We start from the raw sequence: 18,636 nt of genomic DNA, 5'->3' as shown, positions 1-18,636 counted from the left end.
TCTAGTGGTAGTCATAGAATCATAAGCTCATTGAGATTCTCACTTTGACAAAAGTGATACAAGTAGTAGATATCAGTGATGGGAGCTGAACTTGACTTCTCTGCATCTAGACGGATCGCTTTTTTTTTTTTAACAAATCATTCTTTCCCATTTACCAGTAGGTAAAAAAAAGAATGTGTTTGTTTCAGGTGGTATCAAGCCTCTCCATTCAAAACAGAAGTAAAAGATACTTGAAAATTGGTATTTCCATTAAAAAGATATTCTAATTTTTGCCTCCTTTGACTATTAGCTTGTCCATCCAAATTTTTTTTTCCTTTAAGTTGAATTTTTTGTTCCTTTTATAAGCTGGACCAAAAAGAAATTCAAGAAAGTCTGACTTTTTAGTGTGCTTGCGATTCAATTAGCAATTATTCAAATGCTCATCAGCATCTTTGTTCAACTCCCCATGGTTCTTCCTTTTAATCTAAACCTGATGGTCAAAAAAAGGTGCCAAATTCACATGTTCATTTTTCCCAGTGTGACAACAAATGATATCTATGCTTTGTTCCTTGTACAATATAATTTTAATGTGTCAAATGTAAATTTTGGTACAAGTAAATGGAGACTTGTTATCTTGGCCATTTTCTTTTTCTTTCTTTCTTTTTTTAAAATTATGGTCATTTTCAAATAGATGGCCGAATAAGAGTAGTGATTGTTCTTTAGTTAGTTGTCAGAGTTTTTTAACTGTCTTTTCCATGGTGTCTGATGGCCATGGGTGTAGCAAGGGAGAATAAAACTTATGCAAGGAATGATTGACTCAGAATTCTCCCAGGGCTGTCAGGATTCCAAACTTTTGAAGAGACAGTTCCCCAACTGACACTTTGGACCTGAGAGAAGGAGGAGAGAGGTGTAAATTTTGAATCTTCTTGAACCCATCCATCAAATAATAGGCCTTGAGGATCTTCTAGCTATGGTGAAAGAATAACTCCAGTCTTCCTGGTGGACAGCCAGACTGGAGAATAGATCACTATCCTGCTGAGACGTCTGAAGACATCAGCTGGACTCCTGTTTCTGGCTTATCAAGGACTCTGTGTGAGAAACTGATCTCATCCCCCATGGACTTGCTTTAGATAACTTAGGGTTTAGTTTGGAGTAAGTCAGATAGGGTTTATAAAGTAGGTCAAAGAATTTAGATTTCCCCTTTTCCCCTTTTTCTTTCCTTCATCCCTTCTATGTTAAAATAAAGTCAATATTTATATGTTCATCCCTCTGTATTACTTTCCTTCCTCCTATCCAAATTATATTTCCTTATAACATGGGGAAACATTTCTGGAGGGTGAAATTGCTATCTTGACCAACTTTGATTATAGTTCTCCTATACATCATTCTGTTTGGTGAGCAATGAACCATCTCTTCTCCTTTCTGTGTTACTAGAAGTGAGCAGATACATGAAAGCTTGACCCTGACTGGATTATTTTAGACTTATTCATGAATTACTACATATGTGCTTACTTCAGAGACTTGTGGCAGTGTTGTGCAATGGAAAGGATCTGAGGACAAGGTCTGGTCTTCTCTGCTTTCTTGTGTAGGTGATTTTATTCTTTTTTTCTCTGGGTCTTAGTCTCCTTTTCTGTACAAAGAAGAAATTGGGCTAGATGTCTCTTCCAGCTCTAAATCTATGATTGTACCTTCTGAAGGATAAGGACTCAAGTGAGTCCACAAAACTTCCTCACAAGTTAGGAAGTAGTCTTTATGAGTTTCTGTGACTGTCAAATTTTTCTTTTAATAACCAAACTTTTTAGAATTCATATGGTCTTTGCATAATAGAACATTTCTAAGCTAGTGTCTGAACCCATTGCAGCTTAGTAAAACCTACTTGGACTTGGATTTAGCTTAACTTAGACTCTTAGGATGCAGAATCATTTTCAAGATCTTTAGGAGAATATATACAAATTATGTCAGTGGGAATTAATGAAGACTCTACTAAGTACTTTGTCTGGAGATTGACTTTTCTGAAGGAATCATGGATCAACCAAAGAAGTGATGTCCTTCCAGTGTTGTGACTAGGCTTTCCAGCTTCCACAACACTTCCATCTCTAGTGTCCATCCCTTTGGTAGTTGTTTCCTAATTCATTCTGAATATTCCCTTTATGCTAAGTAAAATGAATGGGTTGGAGTAGATTATTTCTACAGTACGTTATTATACTTAATCTCTGATTTTGTGATTATCTTATCACATAGATGAATCAACTTTTTCACTGGTGAGAGTATTCTCTCCACTAAGGCAGAGGGAAATTTCTCCCATGTGTTGCTTCCTGTAAGAGTTTCATAGAAAAGTTGAGTGGATTCGCCCAATAAGTTGAAAGCTTTCTTCTTGGTTAAAAAAAAATTTTTTTTGGAGGGTATCAATGTGGTCCTTGGCTTGTTTCTTATTTTGAATGTGTTCCCTACTTTTTTCATATTATTACTTTTAATGATGTCCTTTGTGACATTTTGAATTCTATTTACTTTTCTAGGATCTATATTCTAGTTCTAGGTATTTTTGGTAACATTTTGGATCCCTGTTAATTTTTTTTTCATTTGAGATTTTATTATTCCAGATTCAGAGTATCACTGGGGTAATACTGATATAAGAGAAATCAGGTTTTGTAGCAGTGTAGTAGTGAACACCTCTGAAAGTACCCAAATGAGAAATACCATTTGAAAAATGCAGTTTCCAAATGTGTTCTATACCAATTTCCTCCTCTTTCTTAACTGTATCCTATTGTCCAAAATAGATGCAACACCTGTCCAAAGTTGTTCAACCTATTATTATATTGGTAGGTTAGATAATTTTGCTAACTTTCTTGCTGTATTCATAATTAGGGCAATAAGTGTTTTTCATCCACTTTGTTTTTCTAGTGTGAACAATGGAACTCAATCAATAACTAAAAAGAAGGAAAAAGAAGCATCAACCTTTATCTCCCCCCACTTGTGATTTGGAAATATAATTAATTTAATAGTTCAAATTATATTTTAATTGCCAATAGAAGATTTTCTTTGGAAAAGTCTTTCTTTAACTTTTTCTCCCCTAGGCTCCTTTGAGCAGTAACTTTGAAGTAAGATTTGCATTTGGAGAGAAATGCAAATTGAGTCAAATCAATCTGCTTTGAACAACTTGGACTGCCTCCTGCTTCTTAGTGAGACTGCCACTTTTCCTTTTATTATTTAACGTTGTTGCTATTATTTACACAGCTGTTCATAGAACTTTTTTTCTCTTGTGTTATTTTGGTGTTTTTTCCCCCCTAATCCTGTTTTGTCTGTGCAAATTTTGGATGGTGACAGTTTATATGCAGTCACTGATTTAAAAGTGGAGTTGTCACCAGTTATTTTGAAGAGTTCCGAAAATAGTTTTGTATACTTAGGAGAGCTCGTTTGGGGTTGGGGGTACTTGGGAAAATAGGGTTTGAAAGGCACAAATGCCTAACTTCTCCATCAGTCATTCAAAAGATTGCTCCTGTTTTTCTGTATTTTTAATGTGAAGATAAAGTCAATTAAAAAGAATAGGTCTCCTTTGTGTTGATGCTATCTTCAAATAAGGACAGGAATACTTTAGTTTTCTAATTTACATATTATGCAGTAATTTTACATTTTCCTTCAGTATATTTTTATCATCTAATCTTTTCTTCCTCATTTCCAATGCACACAATATGAAGAAGTTGGACTTTTTCAAAGTCTTTTTGACTCGAGAATGCTCCGTACCAAAGAGCGAGATTGAAATCTTTTAAGCTATAAGCAACAGGAAGTGTACAACTTAAAAAAAAAAGATTTTGACAAGTGACTGTTCATTCTGGAGAAAACCAATGGCAATTCGGAGTATTTCCATTTTAGATCTCTTTTGGGGGTGGGGGTGGAGGGTTGTCAATGCAAAAGTCAGAAGTTAGATTGTTTGGCAACTTGTGTCTGCCTAGCCAAATGATGAGGAAAGTGTGCTTAATTAATCTACCCAGTTCACAGAATTTCAGAGCTGAAAGGGTTCCACGTCAGTTGCCCTGTAGTCTAAGCAGCCTTTGAACAAGAAGGTCTTTTATAACAAACTCAACAAGTAGTCATCTGTCATTTGCTTGAAGACCTCCATTGTGAAGGAACATACAACCTCTAGGGACAGATGACCCCATTCTGTAAAGAGCTCTAATTATTACATTTTTTAAAAGAAAAAGTTGCCTCTTTGTGTTTTCTACCCATTAGATAAGAAGTAATGTGGAATAATGAATAGAGCACTGACCTTTGAGTTATGAAGACCTGAGTTCCAATCCTCCTTCAGACACAATGTATGTAAAACTCTGGGCAAGTCACTTAATCTGACTCTACCTTATTCTTGTTACCTGTAACATAATTGTCCCATGTTTCCTTTCATCTCTAAATATCTTATGATGATTTTATGATCCTAGTTTTGTTCTTTGGGACCAAATAGAACAAGTTTGATGTTTTTCCTTATGATAGCTGCTAAAAAACTTGAAGATATTTATCATGTGTCTTTTAGTCATATCTTCTATAGCTTAAATGTCCTGACTGTCTTGAACCAATGTTTATATGGCATAATCTTTAGGTTCTTCTGCTTTTCAGGCTGCCCTCCTTTGGATGCTGTCCAGCTTATCAATCTCCTTCCCAAAATGTATCAAGTACAGAAGGCCAAATTGCTTCCTTCATGGAATGTGGTTGTTCCTATTTATCAAACTTGCGGGATAACTGTCAAATAATCTGCCCAGGGATTGTATACATTGGCTGTGTCTGTTTATATACACTACACAGTGGTTTGGTTAAAGTGGCTGTGTAGTGCTCACTTTCCCAAAAGTTATTCTGTCCCTGCTCAGAAATGAATCTGCAGAAAAGCAAAGAATCTGCCCATCAAGGCCAACTCAAGTTTTCCTCCATTATATCTTGAATCTAATTATGATGGTTAACAAATGTCCATTGTTTCCTCTCCAGAAACCGTAATATAGGAAAGTATTTTCAAAAATGCAAATTAATATTGTCTACCCAAATTTCATTTGGAATCCTGATATCCAATGATAGGAGAGGAAACAGCATAGAATATGAGGCATTGTATTTGGAGTCAAGAGAACTTGTGTTCACATCCTACCTCACATACTTACTAGTTGTGTGACTCTAGTTAATTCAAGTATATATAATTCCTGTACCTCAGTTTCCTCATTTACAAAAGGAGATGGTTACATTTTTCCCTTAAGGAACAACTTCCTGGATTAGAAAAAAAAAACCCTGTGGAAAGTTTGTTGCTTTGCCCTGCTCCCCACGTGTTTTGTGAAATTACAAAATATATATATATATATATATATATATATATAAATGAGTACTACATTCTTTGACAATTATATGGCAGCTGAAGAAGTAGGGGCATTGGGGAATGCAGGATACCTCCAAATTTTTATATTAATAGGTACTGTCATTTTTGTAATCCTCAATACTATATTTAGAGATGATAAAATAAGAAAAATTGAGGATAAAATGCAAGCCCAATTAGGAGATCTAAAAAGTTTCTTACAGGATCAATTGGCAAACAACCACTCTACCAGAAACAGACCTGTTTCTGAACCTTTGAATGAGGTTTACAATCCATCATGAATCAAAGAAATTCCTGTTCTATGCTTAAGCATAGGTCAGAGTCCTTTCCATTGTTCAGCAAAAGGTTTCTGTCCTAAAGTAATCTTAAGAAGGGAAGAGAAGGAACCTCCCATGCCAATGGGGTTCCCATTCCAATAGACTATCAGTAAGAAATTTTCCAAGTATGAAATATCCCAATGGTGAAATTTCCAACATTTATAAGTCTAAGGAATTTTGAGGTTTACACATTTCATGTCTCAAATGTCCCATCCAACTCTGAATCTATGATCTGATTATCCTATGACCAGAATGGGCTTTTCCACTAATTTTGGTAGTTATAAGATAGGGTCAATTTTGCTCACTTTAAGAAAGGGGACTTTGGGACACAGGCATAAATGTGGGGAATAAAAAGCTTAATAATTAAGTAGCTGAGGTTGAGTGAAGAATGTGAGAATTGAACATATTTATATGACCTTTCTTTGTATCCAAATGGGTTGAGAGCTAACCAGTTTAGTAAATTTGACTACATTAGGTGTCATAGAGTTTCATGGCTGGAAAAAAAAAAACAAAAACACCTTAGGGTTCATCTATTGACAAATAAAGTCTATGGGTTATTTTTTCCTACAGTATATATTATATATATATATATATATATATATATATATATAAATATATATATATACACACACACACTTTTTGGGGGTCATTTGTGTTCTTTATTCACTCTGTTCAGAAGAGAAAGAGACACAAAAAAGAGAAAATGACTTATCCAAAATTAAGGTCAGTTGGAGAGTTGAGACAGCCTCTAAACAGCCTCTAAAGTACTTTTTTCTATCACGGTAGAAAATGTTATTTTGAATTTATAGGTAGGTTTACAGTAGCAGTAGCAATAGAGTGCTGGTTTCTCATCCTCTTCCTTCACTTTGAATATGGTGTGTCCCCCACTTCTATCCTATATTCCCAGTAGCTTCAATCATACTTTCTAATAGGGTCATTTATAGCATCAAATTTACCCTACTAATTCCAACCCAGAGTTTCAATCCCAAAGTGCCATCTGCTATCGGGGCATCTCTGCTTGTGTGATCTTTATTCACAGAATCTTACATTCTAAAGGTTAAAAGGATCCAACTTGGATCTGAACAAGAATCCCTTCTGCCACATACTTGACAACTGGTTATCCAGTCTTTGTTTGAAGATTTCCACTAAGAGAGAACCTACTGACTCTTGATGTAGCCAATTTCACTTGGGGATGGCCAGAACCATTAGAAAGATTTTCCTTATGCCAAACCTAATTCGGCCTCCACTTAAGTGCTACTCATTCCCCCCATTTCTTCCCTCTGGGCTAAAGGAGAACAAGTTGAATCTCTTTCTTATATGACAGCTTTTTTAAGACTTGAAGAGAGCTATCAAGCCTCCCCTAACTCCTCTTTCCCTTAGGCTAAACATATCCAGGTAATCCAGTGGATAGAGTGCCTGTCCTAAATAAGAAAGACATCTTCCTGAGTTTGAATCTGGCCCCAGATATTTATTAGCTGTGTCATTTAACCCTGTTTGACTCTGTTTCCTCATCTGTAAAATTATCTGGAGAAATACTGTGGAACACTCCAGTATCTTTGCTAAGAAAAGTCCAAATAGAGTCAAAAAGAGTTGAACATGATTGAAAAAAATGACTAAACAACAAATACCTCTAGGTCCTCCAACTCCATTTTCTAATGACAGGGTAATGATATCCTTCCCCAACCAAATTGCCTTCCTATTCAGGGTCCTCAGAAAATCAGTGTTATATCCAAAATGTAGTATCTCAAACTAAATGCAACATTACTGGTCTAACCAGGATGGAATATACTGCAAATAGTACCTTCCTAATGCTGTCCTTCTTCATGTAGCCTAGGGTCACATCAATTTTTTTGGCTGCTCTATCACACTCTTGATTATCATTTGGTCAATCAACATTTATTAAGTGCCCAGTATTGCCAGGCTTTGTTAAATACTGGGGATATAAGAAGAGACAAAATGCAGAGTATCTACTTTCACATTCTCCTAAAATTCTCAGTCCTAAATTTTTTTTCTACTAAAATTGTTCTCTATGTTTGCCTTTCTTTGCCCTTTTGAGGTCAATTTTTTAATCCCAAGTTTTAGTTCCCATTTAATTTCATCTATTTAAATTCAGATCAATATTCTATCCTTTGAAATTTCCTTGAATCTAGACTCTTTCATACAACATTTTAGATAATTAATTAGCTATTTATTAATCACTTATTATGTTCCAGGTACTGTACTAAGCAATAAGGATATAAAGAAATTTCAAAATTGAACATGATTTCAAGGAGCTCACATTTGAATAAGGGAAATAAAATTAAAACAACTAGTTTTGGACAAGATCCTATAGAAATATCTCTATTTATGTAGTATTTACATGTATGTACTATATCAGTGATGGTAAGCCTTTCAAAGACTGAGTGCCATGTCCCTCATCCCTACTAGGTGCTGAACATACCCGGCTTCCCCCCTTATCCCATACAGGGGAAGAAGGAAGTGTTCCCATTGGGCAGAGGAGTGGGTGAGGTGAGGAATGTCCTCAGCAAGTATAGAGAGGGGGAGGGGAGTGGCTTGAGCACTCCACTCCCCTGGAGCTCTACCACCTGTCACCCACCCACCTTACCCCTTATGAGCTCCCATTGGGCTGCTGGGCAGAGGGGTGGGGATATGAAAAAATGTCATCAGGTGCAGTGGAGAGTGGGAGGAAAGTAGGTCCACTCATGTCCCTCTGCTTTTCTAGTAATACTCTGGTGGGGAGAAGGGGGGAGGGTGGTAGCGTGCCCACAGAGAGTACTCTGCGTGCCATCTTTGGCACCCATGCCATAGGTTTGCCATCACTCTACTATCTATCTATCTATCTATCTATCTATCTATCTATCTATCTATCTATCTATCTATCTATCCATATCATTTACATATATTTAAATATAGTATACACATAGGTTTAAATACATTATTCATGCACACAAGGCTAAGTGAGAGATGAAATCAAAAGGAAGGTGCTGGGAAATAGAGGAGACTTGGAAAGGCTTCCCTTGCAGAAGCTGGAACTTTAACTGAGACTTAGAAGAAGCCAAGGAAAGGGAAGCTAGGAGGGAGACTGAAAGAATGGAAAGTATTCCTAGATAGGAATCTGAATACACATGAAAGTGGAGTGTTGTGAACAACAGCAAGCAGGCCAGTGTCTTGGATTGTAAATTATGTACAAGGAATAATAACAGAAAAGCCTTTATTTTGCATTTTTTTCAAATTTGAAAAAGACTGTTAACTGTGCTTTAATAGAAGGCATTGATAAAATTGTTAAACAGCATATAGTCAAGTGCAAATCCCTGGGGATATTCCACTAGGGATCTTTTGCCAAGCTGGCATTCAACTATTAAGGACTGCTTTTGGGTCTAGACATTCAATCTCCTAATTATACCCAACCTAAATCTTATTAAATATACTATTATCTAGTACACATATCTCTGGCTACTCCTATAAAAATAGTTTGCCAATGTGGCAGAAATTAGGCATAGGCCAACATCTCATTCCATAAACCAAGGAAAAGTAAAAATGGATACATGATTTAGAAATAAAGGGTGATACCATATAAAAATTAGAGGAGCACAAAACAGTTTACCTTTAAGGCCTATGTAAAAGGGGAGAATTTAGGTCAAAACAAGACATAGAGAACATTATGAGATATAAAACAGATAACTTTGACTACATTAAATTAAAATGTTTCTCCACAAACAAAAGAAATGCAACCAAGATTAAAAGGGAAACCACAAACTGGGAAAAATACTTATAGCAGGTCTCTCTCACAAAGGCTTCATTTCTCAGATACATTGAGAACAGAGTCACATAAATAAAAATGCAAAATATTTCCCAATCAACAAATGGTTAAAGGATATGAACAGGCAATTCTCAGAAAATGAAAATATAATTATGAATAGTCATATGAAAAAATTCTCCAAATCACTATTGGTTAGGGAAATGCAAATTTAAATAATGCTGTGGAACTATTTCATACCCATTAGATTGGTTAACGCGCAAAAAAAGGAAAATGATAAATGTTGAGGGGATGTGGAAAAATCAGGACAGGAATCCATTGCTGGTGGAAGCTAAGAACCGATACAACTGTTCTGCACAATGATCTGGAACCATACCCAAAGGGCTCTAAAACTGTGAATACCCTTTGACCCAACAAGACCACTACTAGGTCTGTAACCCCAAAATACGGGGGAAATAACTTACCTGTACAAATATACTCATAGCGACTCTTCTTGTGGTAGCAAAGAACTAGAAACTCAAGGGATGTCCATCAGTTGAGGCATGGCTGAACATGTTGTGGTATATATTTGCAATGTAATACTATTGTGCCATAAGAAATGACAAACAAAATGATCACAAACACACATAAAAAACCCCCAAACACCCCATATAGACTTATATGAATTGATTCAAAGTGAAGTTAGTAGAATTAGGAGAATGTCACTTACAATAATAATATATGATCAACTGTGAATGACAACTATTATCAACAAAGCTAGGATCTGAGAGAACTCCAAGAGACGACAAAATAAAAGGATATCCAACATCATAGAAGGAACTGATAGAGGCTGAATGCATATTGAAACATACTATTCTTTATTTTATTTTCTCCATGAATTTTTCTCTAATGTAAGCAATGTATGTCTGCTATCACAAGAAGACAAACATGGAAATATGTATTATATGATCATATGTGCACAACCAATATCATATTATGTACTTTCTTGGGAAAGTGGGATAGGTGAGAGGGAAAAAGAGAACATGGATTGCAAAATAATTCAAAATGAATATTGAAAAATTGTACTGAAATGTAATCTGTTCAAAACATTTTATGAAAAAAAGGAAGTTTGCAAAATTTCAGTACTTTTCAGATTGACATTCACCTTTGCCCATTTGGGGAACCAGTTTCATTTCCACTTCATGGTCCAATCATCTAGTTAATATTCCTCCTACTCTCTCAAATGAATATAGTGAAATAATTTGTCACTGATCTTGCAAAGATCCGAATAAGTAATGTTTATAATTGTGGTTCCTAAATCTTTGACTGTGGACCCCTCCTAAGTGTAAACTAAGGTGAGAAGTAATTATTGCAACAGATCTCCACATTGATCCACATTCTAAGATTTATTATTTTGTCAGTGTATATTTTCTCTGTTGACCTGCATTTTTTAATAAAATAATTCTCATAATAATGATAGCTGACATGTAGAAAACAATTTGAAATTTTCAAGACACTTTACATAGTTTATCTCATTTGATTTTTACAACATTTTCAGGAGGTATTATATTTATTTGTTAGAAAAGGAAATTGAGACTTAGTGAATTTAATTTCCTTGCATGGGACAGCAAGTGAGCATCTGAGAAAGCATGCAAAGCCAGGTTTCCCTTCCTTTTTAAGTCCATCACTTCATCTGCTATTCCATGCAGCATCTCAAAATGGGGTTCTGATATTAGAAAATGCTGGTTTTCAGCATTCCCCTGATTCAATTCAACAAACATTAATTAAGCACCTATGCCTTGTGCAAGGCACTGATCTAATAATCCTGTCAAAAATGGAGATGAGGTTAATCTGGCATGATACACATTCTTAATGAACAGGTCTTCACTGGCAGGAGTACCTGCTGATTCATAGGACCATAGACCAAAGAGACAGAAAAGTCTTCAGAGGTGAATGATCTTATTTTACAAATAAGGAAACTGAGGCAATAGGCTCACTAAGTGACTTACTCAAAGGCCGACAAGTAATAAGTTTCAAAGAACAGTACTATACTTTCTAAGCGTTGGAAACTCAAGAATATATAGAAAAAAGACAAAGATTACAAAGAAAGAAAGAAAAATAAAGAAAACAAAAGAAAGCTTGAAGAATGGAATTTGACAAGTAGAGGACCTTTAATAACAGATAAGCAGTGATCTCATAATTAGCTTAGCAATCAGATGAATGCAAAGAGCTCTTTCTAAAGGACTTGAGATTTGTTCCCAAGTACTCTAAACATTTCCCCTCCAATTTTAGACATACTATTATTTTGCCCTAACTATGAAAGACACTGCCTCTAAAATATAGACTTCAGCCCAGCTCCTATATGAAGGATCACAAATTGTGAATTAGTAGAATCCAAATTAATAAGGTTTCCCTTTAAATATGTTAAACAGAACTATACATAACAGAAATAGCGAGTCCTAGTGATATACTATCATCCTCCACCTCTATTCATATTTAAATTCTGTAACTTTCCTATATAGATGATTTATTGTAGTTTGGGAAACGAAGTTATTAAAAGTAATTGGATTTGAAAGGCTTTAAAATTCATATTGTACCAGTCTGGCCCACATACAGTAGATCTTCATCTGGTACTTTTAAATGAGTAACAACTTTTGAAGACTATTTGCAGAAAATAGTTCTTCAATGCCCCAAACCTTATTACACTGGACAAATCAGAGCAAGCAACTTATACACACTATGGCCATAAAACAAAACTTTCAAAGGAAAAAAAAAGGTACAGGTAATGTTTCTTGAAATTGTATGCAAAATAGCGCTTCTAATTTTAGTTACTTAGGAAATCACAATTTTGGCTTTAATTTCAAAGTTGAAATGCTTTGGACGCTTCCTAATTTTTAGGCCTTCTTCTTGGCAAGAAACCCTTTGGAAATATGCTGCTTTTTGAATCTACCTTTTTCAGTTTCAGTATATTTTTCAACTCTTCCATTTTTTTCTTGGGGGAATCCTAGGCTCTCTATGTATTTTATGCCAAGAATCTGGATAAAGAACAAAATTTCAGCTGGTTGCCCAGATGTTTAAAAATACTGTACATGTTTATGGAATCATAAATTTAGAGATTATAAAGATCAGAGATGAAGACATGGAAGGGACTTTCAGGACCACTTAGCCTCATACCTTCAGTTTACAATTGAGGAAATAGAGATCTAGTATAAGTGACTTTTCCAGGGTCATATTGCTAGGAGGTATCCAAGGAAGGATTTGAACTCAGCTTTTCCTGATTGCAAGTACAGGTTGCTATCCATTGTACCAGCTAGCTATATTAGGGGTCTGACAGGTCATCTGTTCCTACTCTCTAATTTTACAAACAAGGAAACTGAGGCCCAGAGATAGGGGGATCACTAGAGATCCAAGCAGATATCAGAAAAGCAATTTGAATTATGGATTGTGTCTACAAATTTTGCACTTTTATCATTATATTTTGCTGCAGTATTAAGGGAGTCAGTGAGGTCTAACTAAAGAATTGCTTGGGTCACTAAGAATTTCCACGACTTGCCCAGGGTAGCACTGTATGTATAAGACATTAAGAAGATTCATCTCAGGTATGTAAAGGGAATTAACTTCCATTGAGTCTTTTTATGGTAAAAAGGATATTGAAATCAGGAAAGTTGAATGGCTACATCAAGTGTTGTAGAGAACTCTTGTACCAGGAAGCTCAGGGTTCTAATTCCACTTCTGATAGCTTATCCCCTCTAAACTTCATTCTGTACATCTATAAAATGAAAATGGGAGTACCTACCTCATAAAATTGTTGGGAGGCCAAAATGAGATGGCATATTTTATAGCAAGTTGAAAAGGTTATTGAAATGACGGGTATCAATAAGCCTGAAACCCCTGTAAGATGCTTATACCCAGCCAAATCCAAATGCAAGAGTTGGAAAATATCCTCCAACTATAGAAAATTAGATCTATAATGTAGCATTTTTGAATGAGAATCTTGCCAGATAAATAGCAATATCTACCACCTCCTTGGTCCCAAGAGCTCATGGGCATTTCTAGCAAACAGTGAGCTGGTAGACAAACACATCAACAACCAGTTTTAGCTTCATGTCCAGATCTCCCTCTTCTTCAATTTGAATAGATAGCAGTGCTATGAGGAACCTGAAAATGCCTCATGGAATTAAAACACCAAGAATGAAGATGACGTTCATATAGGGAGAAGGATTTGAGTTAATTTCATGGGCCAGTCTTACTGCTAAGGAAGTACTCCCCAAATTCCAATTTTTGTAATCTATTCCATGAGAAATGATGCAAGGACTTTGAATCACTGGATTAGGTCTCACAAGGAATGCTTTCTGTAGCCCTTCAACAACTCATTCAGAATTCAGGCCAAACTTCAGTTCTCAGGAGGCCTTCCCTAATGAACCAAAGGATCCTAGATGTAGAGTTAGAGTTAGAGGGTCTTTAGAGACTCTCTATCCCAACCTCCTCATTTCATAAGTGATAACAGGGAAGTTAAATGACTTGTCCAGGTCAAATGGAAGCAAAACTTGACCTTGAACCCAGGTCTGCCATCTTACTTTGATAATCCAAGAACTATTCAATGCTATCTTAAATTTCTACTTTGCAATTTGCATTTGTTTAATAAGTTTTGATTTTCCATGTGAGGATGTTTTGTCTCCCAAGTAAGACTGAAAAATTAAATGCAAGGAATAGGCTGAATTTTCAGTTTTTCATGTTATTTTCTAAAATTCATCAAACATTGTTTGGCATCTATTATAAATTTGTCACTATGAAGAATAAGAAAGGAATAAGATGTTACTTGTGACCTCAAGGAACTTTTGGTCTCAGTGAGAAGATGACTAACACTGTTGAAATACCCTTCCTCACACAGTATCAATATATGAGAATTACCTGAACCAATTCTCATTTACTCAGTGATTAAAAGGAATAAATCAGCCTCTTCTGTCCATGCCTTTTTTCTTAACATAAATGTATAGTCAATTTACTTAAACTTTGTATTTTCCAAATATTATCTGGTTTTAGGAGCTATCCAAAATTTAGATATAGCATTGAACTTGTCTCATGCAACTTGTAGTCTCATAGGAGGACATAATGAATACACAGATAATTAAAATACAAAAAATAAGCCTGTTATATTAGAATTGTTTTAGAGAGATGCAATAAAAGATCTATGGCAAGGTTTGACTAGAGAATGGGGATGTCTTCCTAGAAGAGCTGGCATTTGCTTCAGTCTCTAAATGATTTCAGTCTCTAAATGATGAATGTGTATTGGAATTTCCAACTTTCTGCAAATAATATACATTTTATCACCTAGGAGTGTTGGTTCTCTTTTAGTATCCTTAGAAGTTCCAACTTGTAATTGGAGGGTGTCGACTAGGATAGATATCCATATTTGTATAGATCTTGATGAGTAGGATTATACTCATGGCATGATTGAGACTGCCTTGATTTTCCTAGGCTTGTTTTTGGATTTGTATGACAGACTGGCAGAGGGAATTTCCCCCTGTTAGGGGCTGTGGAAAATTAATAATGGATTGTGAAATAAATTATTTCCTTAGTTCCACCAAGGAAAGACTAAAACAGCTTTATTCCAAACTTATGCTACATCCAACTTCTTCCTCAGGGTCTGAAAATGGGTTGGCATCGTTTGTCTTTGATAAGGATAAAAGGATTGACAGCCATAGTAAGCCTTGATTAAGGTGAGCTAAGCAGTCATCTTGAACTAACTTAAAGTACAGGTCTCTGGCCTCACAGGCTGGTAGAGGGTTTCTCTTATTCTTGTCTATACTATATCTGTGCTAGTTTTCTTAATTTCAAAAGTCTGAGCAGTAGACAGTGAGAGGAAGAAAAGTTCTGGCCTTCAGAGCTGGGTGGGCCTGTCTCTTCAGGATGACGCCCCTAAAGACCAGCCTCATAGTTAACTGCTTCCCTTAAGTCCTTTTGTTGGTGACATGATCATAGGAATCCAGGGAGAGCACACAGTTGGGAAAATCAGGAAAATAGTGGCACTTCTATGCAGAGACCAGGAGAGAGCTCCTTCCACTTCCAGGGTCAGGAAGAAAGTGCTAGTCACAAGACCAGCTACCACTCCCAGTTGCCCCTTCCCCCACAAACTGTCAGTCTTTTCAATATCTTCTCTCTCTAATAGTCCCCCTGTTGTTTGTTCCAACTCAGTGGCAGAAAGTCCAGAACTTGCTTTAGTTTTCCCTTCCACAATCCATATCTTGACCAATTAATTAAGAAATTAATTTAAAATTAAGAAATATTGCCTCTTGAGAATTTCAGTCCTTACAGGGCCCACACAAAGGAGATAGTTTTAATTGCCATTACCTGAACTAATCTAATAATATCTGATCATTCTAGAAGGGGGCATGTGTTCATAAAGGCCCAAGAAAGATATTATTAATAGAGTCATACCTAATAGGGGTCATAATATTATATAATTGACTTGACTTTTCTTGTCAAACTCATATATTATTAGTTTGAGAAAAATCAACTGAATCATATGAATTTAAGAAATCAGTTTTCATAGATTTCTTTGATTGGCCCAGTTGGGCACAATCCAGATTCAACGATTTATTAATTTATTCATTAAAAAATTTTTAGATCTTCAAAATGATTAATTTTATCATTTTTGGGCAAAAATCTCTTATCTAAAAAAATCAAATGATCATTGCTTTGTGAGTCATCATGAATTTATTCAAGCGTTTACTCAGTTCTGGGCACTGTACTAAGCAGTAGATATATAGAGAAACTCATATTCTAAAGGAGGAGCCAGACATTCAAATAACTAAATATATATATATATATACACATATATATATATATGATATATACAGAGCCAATGTAGGGTAATCTCAATGGTAAAGGAATTAGATGGTTGAGAAAAGTCTCTTGCTGAAAGTCAGATTTGAATTGTCTTTAGAGAAGTCAATAAAAGGAAGTATCAAAAACACTAAAAGAATGGGGGACAGTCAGTGCAAAGACCCAGAGACAGAAAGTGGAGTTTTGCATGTGAGGGTCAGCAAATAGGCCAATGGCTAAATCATCTTGTCTGTATTTGGAAACATTGGATTTGGAATCAGAAGATTTGACCTCGAACCCGGGCTACTCACCTAAGAGCTTGATAATCTTGGATGGGATACTTCATTTCTTTAAGGACCCAGGCTTCTCATCTGTAAAATGAGGAACTACATTACCTTCATTGTTCCTTCCAGATCTAAATGTCTGAGCTTAAAAAATGATATTATGGATGGACTTATAGAGCCATGGACTGCATGATCAAGAACTCTTAATACATTCTTAAGCAGTGATAATGTTAAGCAGTGTTAAGCATGGCAGAATCTAATCACATCGTGTACATTTCCAAAACCCAATATTTCATTTCTAAACAAATAAAGGGGAAAAAAAGCTCAACCCTGCCGTTTACTTGAATTATCAGAGATGCTACTGGGTTTATAAAGACAGTGTTAATTGGGGTGGAAAATTTGATTTTATGCTCTCTGGAAAACAATATGCAAGAGTTTGTTTTTGCTTTTGTTAAGATCAGAAAACCTCTTGCAGACCTGGGGGTGGGAGGACACAAGCTCACCCAGGAATGCAAAAAACTTTAGTAGCCTTACCACACTGCTTCCTTTGGCATTCTTTTAGAAGAGAAGAACTTATTATTTACATTAAACCCTTTGCAAATCCTTTTAGGAAGATCCACTAAGCAACACAGATTATTTTTTTTACTAATTAGCTTTGTGCCAAAAAATCAGAAAAAAATTACTTTTATATGCTATATTTTAAAATTTACTTAGGGCACAAAGCACTTGTTGTACAACCTTTTCTTTTCACTTACATGAATTTGAAATTCAAATTATAATTATGTATAGTGTTTCTCCATGTCATAAACAGTATAGTCTAGTGGCTAAAGAACTAGACTTTGATATGAGCAAGAAAGACTTGAATTCATGAGCCATGTCTGACACATACCAGTGATATGACCTGGACAAGTCAATTAATCTCTTAATGCTCTTAGTAACTTAAAAAAAATAACCCTTACTTTCAGTTTTAGTATCAATTTTAAGGCCAATCAGCAAGGGCTAGGCAATCAGGGTTAAGAGTAACTTGCTAGGGAGCAGCTGGGTAGCTCAATGGATTGATAGCTTGGCCTAGAGATAGGAGGTCCTAGGTTCAAATCTGGCCTCAGACACTTCCCAGTTGTGTGACTTTGGGCAAGTCACTTGACCCCCATTGCCTAGCCCTTACCACTCTTCTGCCTTGGAGCCAATACACAGTATTGACTCCAAGATGGAAGGTAAGGGTTAAAAAAAAAAAAGTAACTTGCCCAGGGTCACACAGATGGGAAGTATCTGACATCAGATTTGAACCCAGGACCTCCTGTCTCCAGGCCTGGCTTTCTATTCACTGAACCACCTAGCTGCCCTCTTTAAGTACCCCTTAGGACTAAAATGGATTGATAACCAGATGCTGACCTGTTTTGGCAGACTTTCCTCATTCAGGCGTTACCTAAACCAATTAAGTCACAACCCTAGTTCCTACTCTTCATGTTGCTCAGTGATGCCTTGGTGCTCATAGCACCAAGCAGAATTCAAACCATATCTAGTAATTCCTTTACCAGAAGCAAGTACCACAAAGCACACACAGGTCACAAAACATAGGACAAGGCAGGCGGTCACACAAGGAGTCCACTTAGTTGGTTCCAATTTTAGCTAATTATTCTTGTTCATCAGGCTGTTTTTCTTTAAGCTCCTGAAAGAATAAAGTTGTAAGCTCTACCTGCTTTAGGTCGGACCACAGCTGCTAAGTTATGCCAAGTTATCCCTAAGTTATGGCTCTAATAATAGACTTTAAATCAGTATTTGTTGATTTATTGTTTGGTTTATTAAAAGTATATTAACTTTCCATAAGAAATATGGAAATCATGGATCAGTGTATATAGTGGATAGAGGGCTGTGTTCAAGTTCTACCTTTGATATATTTTGGCTAAAACTGTGGATAAGTCATTTCACATACCTGTGCCTTAGGCAAGTCTCTAAGAAATGCTCATTTTCTTTGGGGAGAGAATTTCCATCCTGGGATTTTCCTTGGTCAATGAGGAAAGAAAAAGGAAAGGAAGGAAGGAAAAGAAAGAGGGAGATAGTGTGGGAAGAAGAAAGGAAAGACAGAAGGAAGGAAGGGCAGAAAGGAGGGAAGGAAGAAATGAAGGCAAGGAAGAAGGAAGGATGGGAGGAAGA

General features: G+C 36.0%; 1 long non-coding RNA gene across 1 annotated transcript in view; it reads right to left on the bottom strand.

Annotated features, from left to right (window-relative positions):
* The window catches only part of LOC103102109 (uncharacterized), a 128,078-nt gene that overhangs the window by 33,687 nt on the left and 75,755 nt on the right, over positions 1–18,636 (bottom strand). Inside the window, exon 3 of the long non-coding RNA XR_008913373.1 lies at positions 16,510–16,569. This is a non-coding gene — a long non-coding RNA (uncharacterized LOC103102109). The remainder of the gene's footprint in view (positions 1–16,509; positions 16,570–18,636) is intronic.

Source organism: Monodelphis domestica, chromosome 7 (assembly GCF_027887165.1).
Source record: "Monodelphis domestica isolate mMonDom1 chromosome 7, mMonDom1.pri, whole genome shotgun sequence".
Taxonomy (NCBI): Eukaryota; Metazoa; Chordata; class Mammalia; order Didelphimorphia; family Didelphidae; genus Monodelphis; species Monodelphis domestica.
This window is presented reverse-complemented; position numbering and strand designations above follow the sequence as displayed.